Genomic DNA, 16,895 nt, shown 5'->3' on the forward strand with positions numbered 1-16,895 from the left:
ACTAATAAGCACAGACTGGTCATTTTGTGTCAAGTTGTTGTTGGCCTTCCAAAATTTGTTTGGTGTTAGGTTCAAATCTTTCAACTCAATTTAATAAACACTATCTCATGTCCTTTACTGTGTAAGGATACGCAGACTGATTCATTCAACAAAATAGGAATATCTTTATGCTGGGCACTGGGTGTACATCAGTAAGTAATACACAAATACACTTGTCTTCATAGAGCTCTCTTTTCTAGTGGAGGGATTCTTAAACACAGCAACTGCCCCTTAAAAAGCCCAAAAGAAACACATCTAACACGGTAACAAACACATTTATTATCTCATGAAGCCTATCTGAAATCAGTAACAAGAAACACAAAGCTATAATTAATCACCTACAGGTAACATGCCTGTCTGCCGACATCATACAACATAAACATTATTAACTTAAACATGCATACAGTCAGCTCTCAGTTATCTGTAAGCAAACTATCCATGCATCAAGAGCAATTCCCTAATACTGACTCATGTTTCTGGGTTATAAACTACCATATAATATTCTGATACATGATATCGTATAAAAAATATACAGTTTGAGACTTTTACAAACTAACTCAATCATTACACATGCCGGCTTTACTATGTCCCCCATTTTTTTTAAGATTTTATTTATTTATTTGAGAAAGAGATCACAAATAGGCAGAGAAGCAGGCAGAGAGACGGGGGGCGGGGGGGGGCAGCAGGTTCCCCACTGAGTAGAGAGCCTGATGCAGAACTCGATCCCAGGACCCTGAGATCATGACCTGAGCCAAAGGCAGAGGCTTATACGTCCCCCATTTTTCAAATGAACTTGCAGAGACATGCTCCTTAAATCCAATAACCTTCAATCCATTTCCCGGAGCCAACTAACCCAAGCTCTTCAAACTCATCCCAAACTCAACTCATCCCCAAAGTTGCCCCCAGACTAAAAAGCCTCCAAGCAGGGCCTAGTTTTTTATCTAGGAGCCCACTCTCTAAACTTCAAGGATCACAACAAGCCCCTTTTGGTAAAAATTACTGGCATTCCAAACACATGTACCTTTAATATTGTGTATATGTACTTTGGTCCTAGCATATCATAAACCCTACGAATCATGCATAAAATGTAGAAATTACTATAAAGAAAGTTTCTAACATTTCTTCTTCCCTGCACCGCAGAGATGGGCTATATATACACCCGGAGCACACGTAGCAGATCTCACCCTGATCCTAAAGAAACTGAAGCTCGGAGGTTAAGAATTTGCTGTGGTCACAAAACTAAAATGAGGCAGAACTATATTTGGGGATTTAAGTAACAGTGTGGTCACAAACCTCAAGCCCGTCGTCACTCCTCTCTACCACACCAATCTCCTTCCTTACACCTGGGGTCTCATGAGCTCCCTCTCTGACCTCACACCCCACTGCCAGCCGGCTACTATCTCCCACAACCTTCCCACCTCTAGATGGTAATGGATAAACAGGTATTCATTTTATACCTCAGGAAAGTGATACACAAACTAAACACTAAATTTCTAAGAAGAGTGCTATGCTGTCAAAATAAGCATCAGTCCACAAAGACAGGCCTAGTTTCAAGGTAAATGATGAATACAAATTCTTAGACTCTAGCACACTAGCAAATGTAAAGTTACAATACAAAAGCAAAAGGACTTAGGAAAATATTCACCGTGGATATGTAAAAAATAGTAATAATGACCAATGTATTATGGTCCATGTGGTATTAATTTCAATTAAATGTGAATCCTGTTTACATTAAAATGTCATCATCTACAGCTCTAAGATTAATTAATTTTAGTTCATTCTGGTCTTCTATGGAACTAAAAAATAAACTCCATATTTCAACTTAGAAAGAAGTCCAGAGATCAAGTCCAGAGATCAAGTCAGTCTTGAATGGGAAAAAGAGGAATTTCTGGTTGTTTTAGTGTTACACTAAAAAAACCCAAGGTCGGGGTGCCTGGGTGGCTCAGTGGGTTAAAGCCTCTGCCTTCAGCTCAGGTCATGATCCCAGGGTCCTGGGATGGAGCCCGGAATCAGGCTCTCTGCTCAGCATGGAGCCTGCTTCCTCCTCTCTCTGCCTGCCTCTCTGCCTACTTGTGATCTCTGTCTGTCAAATAAATAAATAAAATCTTAAAAAAAAAAAAAAAAATCACCGGGGGCGGGGAAACCCAAGGTCAAGATCTAGAATGAGGATTACTGCAATCCTGATGAAAGTAAAATGAGTAAAAATAAACTTCTGTGGCTGAAGAACTTTTTATAATGTTGGCCAAGATAATAGTGAATATTTTACAACCCAGAAACATCAATGCAGAAAAATGAGCTGTTACATATCTACAAAATCAATTTAGAACTAAGATAATATTCAAAAGGTTAACTATTTCATCAATCAGTGTAGCCAGTATCTAATAAAACCCATGCAAATACCCCAGTGAATTCCAAGGAGTAAACACAAAATAAACTCAGAGGGAAATGCACAAAGCTAACGAAGTTTCAGAGAAACCAAAGAGAGAAATATGGCATAGATAACAAAAAAGCAGATCATAACACTACTGAGCAAGAAAGGATTACAGGCAAGGAAACCAGAACTCCAGAAAAGCTAAATGGTGTGGAGAATGCCACGATGCCAGGCACAACAGTCATCATGGTGGCACAACTGGAAGCAACTTTAACAACTCAGAGCCCACGTGGTTCTCTTCACTTGCTGGCTGCTCAATCTCCATCCCTACTCCTAGAACCTTCCATGCATTCAGCAACTACTTTCTGAATTGAAGGAAACAATGAATAAATGAGTTCATGTAAGTTCTTAACTATTTCTGTTCTCCATACCTCTGCTCCTTGTTTGCCCTCTGGGATATGATTCATTCTCAAAGCTTCCCTAGCCCCCCTAAACCAGCTAACACCCCAATTTCATCTGTCAGTCCCGCTCTTCCCCAACTGCCTGGGACATCCCATTTGAGTACCGTCCTCAAACACTAATCTTTCTTCAAATCCAACTCATGTCTTCTTTCGCTCAGCAAAAGACCTTTCCTGGTTACCCTGGGCAAACATGACCATTCTATCCTCTGTATTGCTCACTCTACATGAACCACATCTTGTCTGTATCCTCCTATAGATTGAACATTCTTGTCCTTAAGAAATTATTATTTCCTACTCCCACTTAAATGATGTACACTTTTGGGACAGGTGGGTGGCTCAGTCAGTTAAGCTTCTGCCTTCGGCTCAGGTCATGATCTCAGGGTCAAGCCTGCATCAGGCTTCCTGCTCACAGCGAGTCTGCTTTTCCCTCTTCCTCTGTTCCTGCACTCTCTCTCACTCTCTCCCCCCTTCATGTGTGTGCTCTCTAACAACTAAAATCTTTTTTAAAAAATGATGTATACTTCTACTATATGATGGGCTCCCTCGCACACTGGATTCAGAATACCTTGTTATGTTTACCAAAAAACTGCTTCTGAAGGACAGAGAGGAAAAGAAAAAAAAAAAGAGGCATAAGGAACCTTTTGGGAGTGATAAACGTGTCAACTACCTTGATTAAGGTGATGGTTGCACAGGTGTATACATGCACAAGCTCAAACTGTATACATTAAATATGTGATTTTTCAAATAAAATATAGAGAAAGGGAGAAAGGAAAGGCAAAGAAAACTGAGGGGGGGGGGGGAGACAGGAGGCAGAGAAATAAGGCAAGCAACCAACACAGTGTACCTGTGTGCCCTAAACTACCATCTGTATCTCCCTCAGTGCTCATAACTTCATAAGGTGAGAAAATATTTATGTTAAAGAAACTGAAATGAAAAGGATTAGAAAGGTTAAGAAACCAGATCAAATTTACACAGAAAGTTTTATACACATGACTCCTCCACTGAACAGCACAGAGTTGATGATACAGGATAATTAGTGTATTTAGAAATGCTACCTGAATCACTATTAAGATCGTATTACAAAAGGTATTAAAAACAAGAGGAAACTCTTAAATTACTTGAATGAGAAGTACACCATGTCAACCTACTTTCAATGTGCTTTATAAATATTTCCAGAAAATTAAAGCACAAGATAAATCCTAAAGTACTGATGTTACTCAATTTTCTATGATTTATAATATCTCTTCCCAATCTCCATTAGTAAGACCTTACAATACATTAGACATTTCTTTGAAGTATATTTGTATATGTAAAGATAATAACGCTGTTTCAGAAGAGAAGGCAATAATAAAAAGTGGATAGACTTAGAATATACTGCATACTCTAAATAAAATTAGCATGGTTAATATTTATTGATCGTTGACTCCATGCAGGCACTTATCCCATATAAACCCCTATAACAATCAACAGGTAGATTCCATTATGATCTATATTTTATAGAAGAAACTGAGTCACAGAGACGCTAAACAAGCTGCCCAAGGTCACACAGCTATCAGGAAGTAAATCCAGGACTCAAATCCAAGCAATTTTTTTTTTTTTTAAGATTTTATTTTAGAGAGACACAAAGTGAGAGAGAAATCACGAGCAAGAGGGAAGGGCAGAGCGGAGAAGCAGACTCCCCATGGAGGAGGGAGCCCTGTGCAAGTCTCGACTCAATCTCAGGACCCTAGGATCATGACCTGAGCCTAAGGCAGCCACTTAACCAACTGAGCCGCCCAGGAGCCCCAAATCCAAGCAATCTTAACTCCAAAGTCCATATTCCTACTCACCAAATTACAATGGAAAAGACACATTTTAGAGAAAAATTATTAAACAAGCATTAAATACAGTACTAGCCAAATCAAAAATAGATTGACAAAAACTTCCCAAGAGGAAGCACAGGTGAATTATCCCTACAGTCACTTACGGAATTTAAAATGAGAAGATACTAGGCATCTATCTGCAAAATTGCCTAAGAACAAAAATAAATAAATAAATAAATATGAAGAAAGTCAAACAAGGTTAATTAAAAGAAAAGTTACTAAAAAGAACTTTAGAGGAAAAGCAGCCACTGTGGTTTTGTACTACAACTATGAGTCGAATAATACCTTAAGTCAAATAATGACAAGATTAAAGGACCTCAGAGATAGGATATACAGAAGAAAAAGGAATGCAGGAGGACTACAGTGTCAAAAATGGAATTAGAGAAGGAATGGTGTTTAAGAATACTCATGCTAGTATTCATAAAAACAACAACAAAAAAAGGCAGCAGCAGCAACCTAAAGGTCTACCAAGAGAGCAAAGAGGAAACAAAATGTGTTGTAGTCCTAAAATGTCACATCATATCACAATGAAAATAAATGAGCTAAATAGACATGAACATACCCACTCTGATGAAACTCAATTGATAAAACCACAACGATTAAGTGATAACGAGTGAAAAAAGTTGTTGCACAATCATACAATACTACATACTTGAAATTTAAAAACACATAAAATATTATACACTGCTTGGGGATAATAAAACTGTACAGAAATGCCTACAAATAATAAAATTCAGAACACCAAACTCAGATTAGTGGTTAACTGGAAGATTTGGGGGAAGGGAGTGGGTTTAACTGGATTAAATATTATGAAATACTTTTCAGACATACAGAAAGCATGTCTTTTTAACAGAAGGAAAGAAGAAAATGTATTAAATTATAGCATCCCAAATTGCTTTATATTCCCAATCCAGAAAATTCCAGAAGGGCAATTATAATGATCCCTGAAGGAATGCTGAAACAGGATTCACATTCAAGTACAAGAAAATTCCAGTTAAATTCCCTCAATTTAGGTTGTTACTCTTTATTTATGTCCCGCTCTGTAAGAAGAGGGCTTGGGGGTGGGGGAGGGGGAGTAAACTATGTGTAATTAAAACAGATAAACACTGTCCCTAAATGTCATCACAGCTCCTTTCCTGATAAATTGTGTCTTCAGAGGTCAGTAAGAACTGCAAGCCTGTCACCCCAGACAGGAGGTGCAGTGCCTGGGCTCTAAGAACATGGATGGGGGGCGCCTGGGTGGCTCAGTGGGTTAAAGCCTCTGCCTTCGGCTCGGGTCATGATCCCAGGGTTCTGGGATTCTGGGATCAAGCCCTGCATCTGGCTCTCTGCTCAGCGGGGAGCCTGCTTCCCCCTCTCTCTCTCTGCCTGCCTCTCTGCCTACTTGTGATCTCTGTCTGTCAAATAAATAAATAAAATCTTAAAAAAAAAAAAAAAAGAACATGGATGGACTCTGGAACCAAACTGCTTGAGAGGAGATCCAGCACACACACAGACTAGTAGTCACTTTGGGTTCCCTGTGCCTCAATTTCCTCATCTGTGAAATAAGAGTGATTAAAAAAAGAAAAAAAATCCCTATCTATTATAAGTGAGAAGAAAGTAGGAACAGCGACTGACCAGAGGAAGTACTGGTGTTGGCTATTAGCCTTATTCCAAAGACCAACCTTCTAGAAGAGGAAAAACAAAACTTTGTAGCAGGAAAGTGTTAATTGCGATTACTTTCTAAGTTAAGTAAGGGATAGAAAAGCTGGCCATGACAAACGGAAAAATGGACAGCTTTTCACCTCTTGAGCAATGTTAGGATAGCAAGATAAGCTTTTTATTTTTCTTTTTTTTTAATTTTTTTATTTTAATAAACATATAATGTATTTTTATCCCTAGGGGAGCTTTTTATTTTTCTAATATTCTTTGATATTATAGTATCTCCAATATGTACATGTTTGTAGACATACACACCTGGACCAAATTCAAGACAAACTTTCTATTCTCTGGCTCCTTTGTTCCCGTCAGTCCGATATCTTAGAAAACCAAGCTATGGGGCGGGGGGAGGCTGGGTGGCTCAGTGGGTTAAAGCCTCTGCATTCAGCTCAGGTCATGATCTCAGGGTCCTGGGATTGAGCCCCATATGGGCCTCTCTGCTCAGCAGGGAGCCTGCTTCCTCCTCTCTCTCTCTCTCTGCCTGCCTCTCTGCCTACTTGTGATCTCTCTCTGTCAAATAAATAAATAAAAATCTCTAAAAAAAAAAAAAAAAAAAGAAAGAAAAGAAAAGAAAGAAAGGAAAGAAAGAGACTCAGGTCACTATCACCTCCACTTCCCTTCTTCCTCTCCTGCTGTCTGTACTGGTTATAACACACTGCAATACTTCTGTCCTTACACCTTCCTTGCCTACACCATATAAGGTTCATACAACTTACTTCCATCAACCAAGAAGAGCTCTCTGAGAACAGAGACTATCAATCATTTTCAAATTCCCAGTGTCTTGCAAGACAGGCATTAAATAAATATATGAATAAATAAAGCAGTATCCCTATATATAACAAATATAACAAGGGCAAGTAGAAACCTGTAACTGAAGGTAGTTTATCCAAAAGGTTATTTAGGTATCTTCAGTTCTATTTAAGAATTAGCAGATCAGTTGAACCCACTGAATCATCCACCAATTAATACTTTATCCCTCAGAGCGGGAATTGCAAGTTATGTATGTAAAACATATTCCGGTAAAAACAAAAGCTAAACTTTTATTTAAAAAGATTTTATTTGACATAGGGAGAGGGAGAGCACAAGCAAGGTGGAATAGCAGGGGAAGAGAGAAAAGCAGCTCCCCCTCCTCCCCAAAGCAGAAAGCCATATTTGAAGCTTGATCCCAGGACCCTGGGACCAGGCAGGCAATTCACTGAGACACCCAGGTGCCCAAGAAGCTAAACTTATAAATGAAAAGAATTAAGTCATTTAAAATGTCAGGGAAACAGAAGTAGTCTAAAAACTGTTTCTTATGAAACTAAAAATAGCATGTAGAAGAAATCACAGGGCAATGTTTATAATGTCTCCTTTTTCAAGAGAGAAACAATAATCACAAGTCAGATGAAAGTATATACCCTATTAAGGTGGATGAAATCAAAACTAAATCACACATTAAATCAATTTCACACAAAGCTTCTATAGTGAGGTTTTGTAAAGAACCTATCAGGTCAGCTAAAATTGAGCTAGTTTTTTGGAATTTAACAGTTCTTGGTAATTTTTGGAAAATTGCCAGGGCTCCAGGATAAAGTACTGACTAGTATCAGATCAGTTACGGGCCTGTCTTGGGTTACTACAGAAAAGGTGTCCCTCCTCCTGGCTAAGGTTCAGGCCTCACTTGGATCCCACCCCCTTCCATCTTCTCAGGAACTTTGCAAAAATAAGCAAACACTTTTCTCATCTGTATTCAACCTCTCCCTTTCAGTGAACACCTTCCCATCAGAATTTAAACTTAAATGATAAAAATCAAAACTCTAGAAAGTTTCCTGTTCTTGCTATCTCCATTTTCTTTTTTTTTTTTTTCCTAAAGATTTTATTTACTTATTTGACAGACAGAGATCACAAGTAGACAGAGAGGCAGGCAGAGAGAGAGGAAGGGAAGCAGGCTCCGTGCTGAGCAGGGAGCCCGATTCGGGGCTTGATCCCAGGACTCTGGGATCATGACCTGAGCTGAAGGCAGAGGCTTTAACCCACTGAGCCACCCAGGTGCCCCGCTATCTCCATTTTCTGCACCTTCTACTTGCTTCTGCTTCCCACCCCATCAACATCACCTGCAAAAGGGCACCCATGACCTCGGAGTGGTTAAATCCATAGGACGTTACTCATTTTCCCTCTTAGCTCCCCCACTCGCTGCAGGGATACCACTCCAGCTATGGCTCCCACCTGAGCCAGGTTCCCTGACCACTCCTTCCATCTCATTTACCAAGCTCAGCCTCCTCTACCCAGCTCCATCTCAGACCTCCACCTGTTATTCTAGCCTCTCCACAGGCAATCTCACCCAAGTCCAGGAGTCTACATCACCTCTGTATGATGGCTCCAAGATAGTAAACTAGTAATCACTGTACAGCTTCTCCCAACTATTAATCACCATGTCTGGCAATTTTACCTCCAAATTTCCTTTTTCTCAGTATTTCTCCTGGTGATACAAGGCTTTTAAAAGGATCAAATGGGCTTAACATGAGAGTACCTTGAAAAGGTTGGGGGGAGAGACGTGACTTAAATCTGAGCATTACTATTCATTAAATTTAAATCTCCTTGAAAACAGGGACTTTGTCAAATTCACCTTTTTATTTATTCCACATGGTACACCTAGCAGTGCTTTGCAGGCAGACGGCATTTCAGTAAATGTATTGCAATGAATTATTTGTACTGGCTTAATACACATTCAACTGAAATATTCATGTACTTAACAGCTTGTATTTCCCAAACCACAAAATCATTTTGTCTCCTAAGAGGTGAGAATTTTAAGTCAAATATAACTACCCTGGATACTTTTGATAATCATGATGCTGCTTATCTCAAGTTAGGAAATCCTGTCACCTTTTTGGCCTGGCTTTCCTGAAAACATCCAACTCCTATAAAGTCCAAAGTTTAGATAAAGATTCTTGGTTCCCAAATATTCACGTTGAGAGGGGAAAATTTAAGTACTATAGAGCAGTTAGGCTGTAAGGCAGAATGACCGCTTCAAAAAGCTCCCTATCTCATTTTTCCATCTTGTAACATGAGCTAGAGTGGTATTCTGGGTAGGATCAGACACCGTGAAAGGAAAAGAACATTAGTGTTCAAAAGTTCTCAAACTCTTGTATTAGGCACATTTAATCACAGACTCAGAATGCAAGACTGTAAAACCTCACCTTATCAATTCAAAAAACTCCCTACTTTCCATCTAAATCATAATCCTCATTAAAATCTTCATTCACACACTTCTCCTTCATTGCACTTCTCATAATTTGTAATTAAGTATTTATCTGTATGATGATTTGCTTCCTATCTGTTTCCTACATGAAAGTAAGGATCACATCACTTCTGTTCAACACTATATTCCCAGCCTTACATGGAACCTAAAATACAACATGAGTGAAAGGCTCTGGCTGAGCAATTAATTGAATGAGGAATGGAAACAGTCATTAAGCAGAACCAGACAGCAGGGAAGCGCAGGATCCTGAGGCTTTAAGATCTGACACACACCCCCACCAGATACAGCATGATTTTCCGCTCATAATTTACCCATCTTTCATTTCTTTCAAACCTTCTTCCTTCTTCCCTTCAAGAAGGGCATTTATTAGACTCAGAGTATTTCATCTTTAAATCATGTCGAAATATCTTAACAAATCCAGTAACAGAGACTTGACGACACGAGGTGATTTGTCACCTTGACCCTTCCCGTAAAAGATAGCTTGAAAAGTCTAAAGAACATGCCACAGTGACTACAGAAGTCTTAGTCATCCCCAAGGTAAGAACTGCAGAGGAAGATGCCAGAAAACATAAGAATGAAGTCTGTGCAAATGACTACCATCTCATAACACCTCTTCCCTTCAATAACCTTTTAATACACTTTCAGACAACAGGGCAACAACCTTCAGCTCCCAGGACTAATCTGGAGAAACAAAAAAGGTTGTGATAATCAGGAATGAAGGTCATCAAACTACAGCTCTCCTGGCCCACCCCCCCCCACCCGCCCCCCTCCCCTCCGCAAAAAAATTCTCGATGGCAACTATTCAGCCAACCACCAAGGAGAGGCAGCATAATACAAGTGGTTAGATGCAAGAGCTCTAGGTTTTAAGACAGGCCGGTCTGAATCCCAGCTTCTTAACATGCTGTGATCTGGGGCAAGTTAATGCATCCAAACTGCAGTTTCTTCAGCTGTAAAATGGAAATAAGCATCACCCTAGAGGGCTGTTAACTGTGTGAAGGTACTGTGCATAAAGCACTGAGTACGGTGCCTGGCATGTAATAAAGCCTCAATAAATTGTCAACTATTTGTCACTGTATTCAGCTGTGATCGCTTTCACACAGTCCGATTCCTCCTCTAGCTTCCATATAATTCTAAAGATGCTGCTCTACCCTTTCTATTTTTGAGGAGTCATATATGCAATAGCTTAGAGCACATTTTCTAAATGCAGACTGGATAAACCAGTTAAATGTCTGCCTCGGGATGCTCACCTAGGAAGCGGGCCTGCTCATTCCTCCCCCGCAAGACTGCTGATAGCACGAGCACCACCTCAGCGTGACACATTCTGTTACTGATGTATTAAAACGCACTTAGGGAAAAGTAAACCTGCAACTCTCAACCCCAACCACCGGTCAATCCTAGCCCCACCAGCACCCACCGCGACCACAACAAATACCAAGGTCGCCCCTGCTCATCCACCCAATTTCTCCCCACAGAGGGCGGCAACACACACCCCCGCCGGTCCCTCCAGCAGGGTTTCCCGGAACCGCAGGGCTCAGTTTCCTCGCAGGGAACGCGTCAACGCCCACCCAAAGAAAGACGCCAGCCCCCCAAGCCGTCCGCCCCCACAGCGCCGGGAGGGACGCGGGGCACCCTTCCTCCCCCGGACCGCACAGTCACCCGGCTGCCGTTCCCCCTGCTCACGTGGGCCCTTCGGCCCAGGCCCCACGTCACCAGCTTCCCAGACCCCACGGCGGCGCCTCCAACCCTGCCCGGCTTTTCCACACACACGCGCGCGCGCGCGCGCGCCGCGGGCCGCCACGCGACCCCCGCGGCGCACAGCCCCGGGGCCTGGCTCCGCGGCCACATCCGGGCCCCAAACCCGCGCCGCCCTCGGGCCCAGCCCGGCCGCACGCTGAGGCCGCGCCGCCGACCAGCCCCCGCCGCTCCCACAACGGGCGCCACACTCACCGCGACACCGGAGCCCCGGTTCCTCCAGCCTCGGGCCCACGCAGGCCTGGCTGCGCCCCCAGAGCATTCACGCCCCGTGCCGCCTCCTGGGGACCCTGGCGCAGCCGCACTGTAAGGGGGCGACCGTCTGCTGTCCCGGCCGCTGCTGCCGCCGCCGCCTCGTCCCAGCCCGGCCGGGGCCACAATCCCAGCGTCGCAGGCCGGCGCCGGCAGACCAGCGTCTGTTGAGCCGAACCGCCCGGGACGCGCACCCCCGGCCGGCGCTCGTTGCATATGCAGAGAGGCCGCCGCCCATTGGCCCGCGGGCGGTGGCGCGTGCGGGGCTGGGCCTATCGAATTCCGGCCGGGGAGCGCGGCGCGGTCGGCCAGGGGCGGGACGGGGTTACTACGGGTCGTTCGCGGAGCCGCCGCGGACGGGACCCAGCCGCCACCGGCCGCGGGGTGGGGACCCGGCCGGCGGGAGGGATCGGACCGTGGCGGCTGGGGGAGGGGAGGCGGGCTCGGCGGCCGCGACGTGGGCGGAGGGCCGGCGGCTCCGGGAGGGTCTGCACGGGGGCTGTCTCTCCGGGGGGGGAAAGACCGCCCCTCCTCCCGAAAAATAACTAGAAACGCAGTTACTGCTGTGGCGTTTAAATCTTAACATAGATTTAAATGAAATGATACGCATATCATTTTCATTCTTAACTGGATCATTTATCCTGTTCTTGCACACGTTGACAAATTTTGTAAAATAAAATGATTTTCGGAAATATCTGAAGCGAGAGGGACTCCCAAGATTCAAAGCAAATTCCTCTATTATTTCTCTTGCTTTGGCTTCACTTAACCCAGCAAATAACCCATCTTCTGTAAATGCATGCGCTATCTGTACAAGATTGATATTTGTTGTCATAAGGCTAAAGTTTACTCCAAACTATTGTTTTTGGACATTCTACTTCTGAATCTAGAAGTGTTTCTGTATTTTAAAGAATTTATCTCATTTTAAACACTACAAAAGAAGACCTGAGTGCGGGTACACTGCCTCCCCACAAGGAAACAAATGCAAACCAAAACACAAATGACTAAAACAACAACCGCAGTGCTCTGTAAAAAAGATGACTTTCATTACCCTAGTGGTAGGAGGGTTGGGCTTTTTCCTTTTTTTTAACCTAACGAAATATTTAGCTGGTCCGTTAACAAAGTTATAACATTAAGTCAGATTTGATACCACAGGAAATAAAACTGATTTGGAGGGTTTTGGTTTTCTTTTTTTTAAGCAGTGAAGGAGCTAGAAATAGCTCCCTGAATAGTAAATCTCCCTGCCATGCAAAACTTACTTTAAGTGGGTGAAAGGTGACGTTTCTGAGCCAGCCTCAGGCTAAAAGCAAGGGCGCACTTCCCAAGAGAATTTCTAAAATCAGTGAAGGCGTCTGAACTTGAACTAGGGTGGAGTGGTGGAGCACAGAGCAAAGAAAGCTCACTCACCTTGGGCCCCAGGCCAATTTAGCCCCCTAAAGGAATGAATACCTGATTCAGGCAACCTGTTCCTCCACTACAAAATGTGTTCAGCTGCTGCTAATCTATAGAGATGCTATCAAAGGATAGACCCTGAAGACTAATGGGATGCAGAATTATCTAAAAAGACCACCAATGGGGCACCTGGGTGGCTCAGTGGGTTAAAGCCTCTGCCTTCGGCTCAGGTCATGGTCTCAGGGTCCTGGGATGGAGCCCCACATCATCAGGCTCTCTGCTCAGCGGGAAACCTGCTCCCCCCTCTCTCTCTCTCTGCCTACCTCTCTGTCTGCTTGTGATCTCTCTCTCTGTCAAATAAATAAATAAAATCTTTTAAAAAAGAAATGGTAGTTCCAAAACCAGAAAAGCCTCTAGGAAAAGAAGTAATTTCCAAGTGAGGAAAGCAAATATGAATACATAGGTATATGGATATATTTTAGGAAAACCAGTATAAACATTTTTTTCCATCAATAAGTACAAAGCAGACTGCTGGAATTCCAGCAACATCTTCACATCTTTCTTCATTATCTCTTTCTTATATTATAAAATATGTGTGTATGTACATACATATATATGACATATTTTTAAAAGAAAATATTCCTTGGAATTAAAATTCTAAATTCTCACCTTGTTAGCTTAGGCTAAACAAATATAATTTTTCTAGTCTCTAGAAGTTTTGCTTTTCAAATAATATATATACAGTTGCTTTTCTTTTAGCAAAGTTTCCAGTATATTTTTATTTTTATTTAGAGCTTTTGAGAGTTATGGAATTTGGCTTCACTTTCCCTCTTTTTAGAAGAACTCAGTTCAGAAACTATAACGGCCAACTAAATAAAAACATCCAACAGTACCTTTTATAGTTTTGTTATTTCTCCAAATTGCAGGGGCATTCAGGGAGATGTCTTTGTAATTCTCCAGAACACTTAATGATCTGTTTTATGTGAAGGGTCGCAGAAATAGTCTGTGACCACATGGCAAACTACTACTAACATTTTCCGTAATCATTATAATGTAAAACCAGGGCCAGCCAATGTTCAGAAGTTTAACAGAAACCTTTTTGTTCTTTCATTTCTGGGGATTGAGAAGGAGTTGGGGGAGCTGAGGTAGCAGAGGATACTCTATGTTTGAGGCAAAATGGTTCTGACTTGAAGGAGCAAAACAAGCAAAACACTCAACAAAAAACTATGACGATTATTGGCCTCACATAGAGAAAACTCAAGAGACAGGTCAAGTCCAAGATGGGTCCAGAGACTCTGCCATGTGACAGGATCTGAGCTTTTACCATCTTTCACTCTCAGTATATCGGCTTCATCCTTAAGGCATCTTAGTCACAGGTGGCAGGCGCGGTTTCAGGTGTCACATGAAGACACAACAGCATCTAGCCAAACACTAGGGGCATCTTTCCTAATGCCACTTCTTATTAAGGAGGAAATCCTTTCTCAGACGACTCAGACTGATCCTGAAGTCCTATTGGTCGGAATTGAGTCACACGTTCACATTCTAGCTGCAGGGGACCCTGGGAAAGTGTTGGCGGTTTTGGCCTCTCTAATGGAAAGCAGGCACTGTCAACATGGAAACAGCCACGGGAAGGAATAAATGTGGGAAAGAAAGCCCCATCAGCAGTATCTGCTGCAGATATCACCTGAAAGTGCCCATCTCTGACTAAAAGTGCTCAAACAATAAAACCGTCTGTTATCTCACTTAAAATGTCCAGAGGAAGGCAATTCCAGGGTTGCTTCAAAGGCTCACTGGTGTTATCAAGAACCTAGCTCCTTCTGTCTCTTCATCCTGCCATGCTCAGCGTCTACGGTCTCTCCCTTCTTGGTTACAAGATGGCTGCCATGGTTCCGAGCATTAGGTTTACACAATATTTCCAAAGCCAGAAGGGAACGGTAGCTTTTCCTACATGTCAGTATGTGTTTATTGTGGAACTCCATCTTTCCAAGACACACTCAGCCCACTTCTCCTAAACCAATCACTAACAAATGAAATTGCCCTGATAAACTTAGCTCACTCATATGTCCTCTATTGTTAGGTCTGGGAGTGGATAGTCTAGCAACTGGACACATGGCATTCTCTGTCCTCTGGTTCAAGCTATATGAAGGGCATTTTAAAGGACAGGACCCCACCCCAAAAGAGGATCATCCTCAAGTTGGCTCTTCAGCACCACCTTTAAGAGGCCTTTAAGAGTTTCTTCAGGCAGAGGGTACTTGGCTAGCTCAGTGGGTAGAGCATCAACTTTTGATCTCAGAGTCATGAGTCAAGACCCACATTTAGTGTAAAATTTACTTTAAAAAAAGAGAAAGTTTTATTGGCATTTATGTACTTATGGAGAATGAAGTATCATGACAGGACCCATGGATCCTGTAGTCACAGGCTTGTCATTGCTACTCTGCCATAAAATGAGTCCCTTGATGGCAGAATAGTATTATGTAAGATCCCACCATAGCAAATTAGACACTCTCTGAGCCCTCAGATTGTGGTGCTGCCAAGACTCAGTGGGCAAGACTAGCAATCAGCCCCAGTAAGGTCAACTAACTGCCCTACCCACTGGTAGGAAGAAAGCCCTGGGGTGGAGATTCCCATCTGCATACACTGGACATATGAATGATATGATATGTTCAGGGCATCAGTAGCAGCTGCTACAGATGGGCAATCAATGGTCTGCCACTTATCCTTTTGTTAAAAAAAAAAAAAAACTGGAATGTATTTCAAGGAATTTTCCAGTTACTGAATTTCAAGGAAAGAATCAGGAGAATTCTAAGAGGTCCTATGGTCCTGTCTTTGCAAAGGAAGCCCTTCTTTGCAACACCGACATCAGATGTGGAAGGAATGTGCGTGGTAATTACAGGGTCAGATATCACAGTGGGATACCCTCAAACCCACTCTAGACTGTAAACATCTCTAAGGATTAAGATTTTTAATGTCTGTGTTCTCAGTGACACTGGATTGCATCACCACTATCAGCACATTCTTTCTTCAATGTAAACTAATTTAATTTTGTTTCACTTTAGTGATTAAGAACCTACCACTTTCCTTGTGCTAACCCTTCATACTCATGAGATAATTTAAAGCCCTCTTTTACTTTTTATTTTCAAGGCTGAACAATCTTTTCTTTTCTTTTTTTTTTCCAAATGCCCTATCTCTATCCCTTTTATCATTTTTATTGTTCTTATCCATTCTTTGTCATTTGGGGGACAAAACATAATACCTAAACTTTAATGAGGGCCTGACAATTGTAAAATACACTGAAAGAATCAATCTCCAGCCCTTACTCACCAGAATCCATTAAAATAGGCTAAAATTAATTAGCTTTTTAAAGTAACAACACAGGGGTGCCTGGGTGGCTCAGTGGGTTAAAGCCTCTGCCTTCGGCTCAGGTCATGATCCCAGGGTCCTGGGATCGAGCCCCACATCAGGCTCTCTGCTTAGTGGGAAGTCTGCTTTCCCCTCTCTCTCTGCCTGCCTCTCTGCCTACTTGTGATCTCTATCTGTCAAATAAAAAAAATCTTTAAAAAAAAAAAGAATATAGGAGCTTATAAAAAAAATAAAGTAACAACACATACTTTCTTATTCCTAGGTCATTTTGATTAATGATAGTTTCTAGTTAAGGCAGTTAACATTTATTAGCTACACATTTGTATATGTCTAAAAGTCTCTTCAAATACATTCTTGGGCTTGACTGCTGCTCTATATGGGTGTCTCTGTGTAGATAGTTTTAAATATATTTTTAAAGAGTTTTTCTTTTTATTTGAGAGAGAGAATGAGAAAAAGAGAGAGAGAACATGAGAGAG

At 42.2% G+C, this 16,895-nt stretch overlaps 1 protein-coding gene across 2 annotated transcripts in view; it reads right to left on the bottom strand.

Moving 5' to 3' along the window:
- ACSL3 (acyl-CoA synthetase long chain family member 3) overlaps window positions 1–11,871 on the bottom strand; it is a 74,026-nt gene extending 62,155 nt beyond the window's left edge. Inside the window, exon 1 of one of the 2 annotated variants that reach the window (XM_080798602.1) lies at window positions 11,614–11,871. The gene's annotated coding sequence lies outside the window, so the exon portion shown is untranslated. The remainder of the gene's footprint in view (window positions 1–11,613) is intronic. The other variant, XM_080798601.1, reaches the window with a different exon arrangement.
- Between the last annotated feature and the right edge of the window lie 5,024 nt (window positions 11,872–16,895).

This window comes from Martes martes, assembly GCF_963455335.1.
Source record: "Martes martes genome assembly, chromosome: 3".
NCBI lineage: Eukaryota > Metazoa > Chordata > Mammalia > Carnivora > Mustelidae > Martes > Martes martes.